The sequence below is a fragment of the Pyxicephalus adspersus genome, chromosome 10 (genome assembly GCF_032062135.1).
Source record: "Pyxicephalus adspersus chromosome 10, UCB_Pads_2.0, whole genome shotgun sequence".
In the NCBI taxonomy this organism is placed as follows: domain Eukaryota; kingdom Metazoa; phylum Chordata; class Amphibia; order Anura; family Pyxicephalidae; genus Pyxicephalus; species Pyxicephalus adspersus.
In genome coordinates this window covers 54,676,160-54,681,154 of record NC_092867.1, presented here as the reverse complement: position 1 = coordinate 54,681,154, position 4,995 = coordinate 54,676,160, and the positions used below count along the sequence as shown (strand labels likewise).

Sequence of the window (4,995 nt, the reverse complement as noted above, 5' to 3'; positions counted from 1 at the left end):
AAACAAACGTATTGCAATCCGATTGTCATACATTGTATGACAATCGGATTACAATTGTAAGAATATACTCACCCGGTCCCCACAGCTCCTCCGTCTGTCCTCTGCTGTCTTCTCTCGGCGAGTGCAGTGACGATGTCCGGGATTTCCCTGTGACGTCGCTGCAAGCGTCGGTGCGGGAGGCGGGAAATTCAAAAAACTTTGTATTGAACTCAATACAAAAAAGCTGTATTGAGTCCAATACAAAGAAATCTTTATATAATATATATATAATTGTATTATATATATTATATAAGCTACTGTACATATACATTACATTATACACTATTTTTTTTTTAAACTGCTGAAGTATAACAATTGGCAGTGATATTGATTTTTGGACAGTTTGGTGGACCCCTATATTATTCAAAGAGGGAAATTTATACCGGAGAGACAGTTTGTTACTTTCTTCTCTAACCTGCACAAGGCAACACAAGGAATTGCTCCATCATTCATTACAGTACTCTAGCTGGTTTAACAGATTGTGCTCAACAAGTAAGTGACTGTTCCTTAAACCTCTAAAACTACTGGGCAAAGGAAACAGCAGAATCTCTTCTTTTATCTCTTTATTGAATAACCTGGAGACCATATAGACTGCTGCTTGAAAGTGTTGTACAGGATTTTGTTTTGTCCTCTTTATTAGTATTTTAATGAAGCTGCAGGTCCATCATCGGTGGCCCTATTTTGATATACATACCATCTTTGCTATGGACAAATTAGTTGGGAGACAATCTTCCTCCAAGCACACCAACAAACAAAAAGTTAAACCTCCACCTAAGGCTGACTCTCCTCCCCCCCATCTCCTTCTCTATCACAATCTCCATGAAACATTTAGAGGGGAAAGGTCTGGGCACAGAGTCAATGCCTGCACTGATTCATCAATGATAGTCTCTGAAGTTTCAAAGGACTGCTTCCATATTTTGATAATAAATTTGATTCTTTGCAAAAATCCATAAAGATTGCTCTAGCAAATATCTCCTCCACCACACAACTATTGTTGAGCTAGAGCAGAAAGTGAGTGACTTGGAGGACCAACTTCTGGAATCTAACACTAAAATTGCTGAACAAGGCACCATACTTACCTCGGTGGAAACAAAATTAGAGGATTTGGAAAATAACAATAGAAGATCTTTACTTACATTTTTTAGGAATTCCAGAAACCTATTAAGCATTGAATCTGTTTCCCGGCACAAATCGTAGTATCGAGAGAGATCTTTGGATAGGACCAGAATGTCATAATGTGAACCAACGTCCACGTCCTGTAATCGTCAAGTATTTTCACTATGCTGATAAAGGCCCTGATTTAATAAAGTTCTCCAAGGCTGGAGAGAATACACTTTCATCAGTGAAGCTGGATAATCCAGCAAACCTGTAGTGGATTTCCTAAAAGTCATTAGCTATTTGTTAGCAAATGTTTTCAATCCTGGACCAGATCCATTCCAGGTTTGCTGGATCACCTAGCTTCACTGAAAAAAATGTGTTCTCTCTCCAGTTTGGGAGAACTTTACTAAATCAGGGCCAAAGAGTCTATTTTGGGTGCCTACAGAAAAGTTTGTGATGTTCAGGTGGAAGTTAATAGGATCCTGATGTTCCAGGACTACTCCGCTGCAGTATCACAAAAGAGAAAGAGTTTTGCTCTAGTTTGTATGAGACTGGTTGATATAGGACTACATTTTTTACTGCTTTACCCAGCTAAATTAAAGGTCTTACGGCAAGAGGAGACCAAATTGTTTGAAGATCCTGCAGATGCGGTTGATGTTCTTCAAATATCCAACTCATCTTTGGAGGGACACTAATTGATAAGGAAATTATTTAGACTCCTTTTTCTTTTCCTATATGTGCCTTACATTCCAAATCATTTGTTTATTGATATTTATGCTGCATATTTTTTCAATGTGTACATATGTTTTGCACATGTTCAAGTGCTGTGCCCCTCTGTCCATGTATCCCAACAGCAGGTGTTCCTAAGTATTGTAAAAAATGGATGAATAATGTTTTATACAAGGTTACATTAATAGTTTTCTTATTTATTGTCCACTGGCATTGTGTTCTTTATGGGCAGATAGTTTATTTTTGCCGAGATTACCGTTCAATATGGTTATCTATTACTAAGGGCTGTAAACACAATTTTTTAAACTTTTTTTTAAGATCTGTAGCTGCTGGCTTGGAGAGCTCCAGCTCTTTTTTGGGTATTACCCTATGTTTAATACATCCTTAACCCAGCCTCCATGGCAACTCCTGGGTGGCATTCTCCACCAATATATGAAACAAAGCAGTCGTCTTTAAAATTAATTTTGTGGAATGTAGTGAGTTTGAATAGCCCCCAAAAGCCCATAGGGGTATTAATTTACCCTAAAAAATGTTCTCCTTCTGTAGTATTTCTTCAGGAGACTCAATGGAAAGAGGGTCAGGTTTTGCTGCTGAGAGCACCATGGATTGGTGATGTAATCCATACGGTTTATAAAACTAAGCGACATTTCCTAATAAAAACTTACCTTATAAAATTATTTCCAATGAACTGGATCCTGAGAACACATACTTATTTGTATTGGTAGAGATTCATATACACTTTGCTCGGTATAATGCTCCAAATAATAATTCCCCAACTTTTTTTACTGATCTCCACAAAAAGATTTTGACAAATTCCTACCCTAACCCTATATTAGCTGGAGATTTCAATATGATTGTTGATCCATCAATGGATCGGTCGAAATTAACAAATCTACGGCCTGATCCTGCTACATCTGAATTAAAACACCTTTTTTTGCAAACACCCTTAGTAGATGTCTGGTGTCTCCTTCACCCAAATGAAAAAGATTATACCTGTTACTCCAAAGCTCATTCCACATTCTCCAGAGTTGATTATGTATTGGCGGTGGAAGGTCTGCTCCCGAGGTTCTGAGATATTTCTATTGGTAACTTTACCCTTTCGGATCATGCCCCTTTAATTCTCCAATTACAATTGCAACAGTCTTTTAAAAAAAATTTTCTATGGGGATTTCCGGCTTACTTGGCCAAAATCTTCCTCTTTTCGGGCCTATCTCCAATCCCAATTTACAACATTGGAACACTCCAATTTTGCTGTGGCGTACTATGAAAGCCATAATGAGAGGATATATCAGGCAATTTGTAGCTCAACGTAATTGTGACTATTTCCAAACAAATAATGTCCTACAGGAACTGGTCAGGCAAAAATACAAGGCATATCTACAGTATCATGATAGGGAAACTAGGAAATCTTGGCAGGCGGCTGTTGTACAATTTAACACCCATTTGGCCACCCCGTGCGACTGCACAAGCTCTTTACACTAGGCATAAAATTTATAGATGGGGCAAAAAAATAGGGACTTTGCTTTTTTGATTGGCTAATCCTTTGGGTCTAAAACACCATATATTAAGAGTTAAAAATTATTCTGCTGACACTCTTCATACATCTCATCCAGATATTTTGCGGGCTTTTGAACAATATTATCAAAAGCTATATGGTCCAAGATACCCAACCTGATTTGCTTCATCGTTTGTTGTAAAAGGCCAAACTATCCAAATTATCTTCAACCTGTAAAGAAAAACTTAATGCTCCAGTGTTAGAGTCAGAAATTTTACAAACTATCCATACTTTGGCTACTAAGATGCCGGGTACAGATGGTTTTTCGGCAGAATATTATAAAATGTTAGCGCCTGAACTTACTCCATTTCTGGCGGAAGTTTATATTAGTATATTATCCCATCATACTCCCTTCCCATATTTCAATGAAGCTTATACTACGCTCATTCCTAAACCTCGCAAGGATCCTGATTTACTGGCCTCCTATAGACGTATATCTCTGTTCAATAGTGATTACAGGATCTTAGCTATATTGATGGCAAATAGACTAAAGTCCTTTTTACTTGCTATATTGACTAAGCATCAGTTGGGATTTGTGCGCAATAAGCATTCGACCACAGGAATTTGAGCGGCTATTGTGGCTACAATTCAGTCCAATAAAATTAATAATTCGAAGTCTATGTTACCAAGTTTGGATGCAGAAAAAGTTTTTGATAGAATAGAATGGCCTCTACTTCAAGCGTTATTGCCCACTAGAGCTTTTGGACAAACATTTTCTTCTTATTTTCAGTATATATATCAAATATTCTTCTAAGTTGTATATTACTGGGGATTTAACAAACCCTGTGGTGTTATCAAGAAGTACTAGACAAGGATGTCCTCTTTCTCTGACTTAATTTAATTTGGATCCTCTCCTTAGTCTTTTGGAAGATCTACCAGAATTTAAAGGTATCCAAATAGGATCCCGTGCTTCTTAAAATTACTGCTTTTGCTGATGATTTGTTTTTTTTCATATCTAACACAATAAGTGGTCTGATACCCATATTAGATTTAATTACACAATTTGGATCTGTGTCAGGTTATAGCATTAATCTGAATAAATCAAAAGCACTACATTTACCCAATTTTGTGAGACCTACATGGAGCATGGAGACCTACATGGAGAGAAAATCCATTACTTAGGTGTGCAGATTGCCAAGAACCTCCACAAATTGTACTCACAAAATATAACCGATTTTTAGATCTCTGAGTGAACAACTAGGTAACTGGTACAAATTGATGCTTTCATTAGGAAAGTTAAATTTATCTAGGATAAGTTTGATAAAAATGATTTTTTTCCCTAAACCAGGGGTCAGCAACCTTTGCTATCAAAAGAGCCATTTTGCCTCCTCTTCCACTAAAGAAAAATAGTCTGGAGCCACAAAACATAACACAGTTTATAAACTTTTAATAGTTTTAATATTTTTTTAATTTTACCTGTTACAACAAGTGTGCATGTGTAAGCCTACTTTGAAATAAATTAAACACTGAACTATGCCCCTAGAAGCCTCCAGCTTATCATCCTGTTACATTAGAAGCTGGAGGCTTCTAACGTAACAGGGTAGATTTTTTTAATGGGCAGAGTTCTTTATGTT

At 37.0% G+C, this 4,995-nt stretch overlaps 1 protein-coding gene across 1 annotated transcript in view; it reads left to right on the top strand.

The window, feature by feature from the left end:
- The first annotated feature begins 340 nt into the window (after positions 1-340).
- Positions 341-4,995, top strand: part of LOC140339347 (membrane-spanning 4-domains subfamily A member 4A-like) — a 20,644-nt gene continuing 15,989 nt past the window's right edge. Inside the window, exon 1 of the mRNA XM_072423997.1 lies at positions 341-531. The gene's annotated coding sequence lies outside the window, so the exon portion shown is untranslated. The remainder of the gene's footprint in view (positions 532-4,995) is intronic.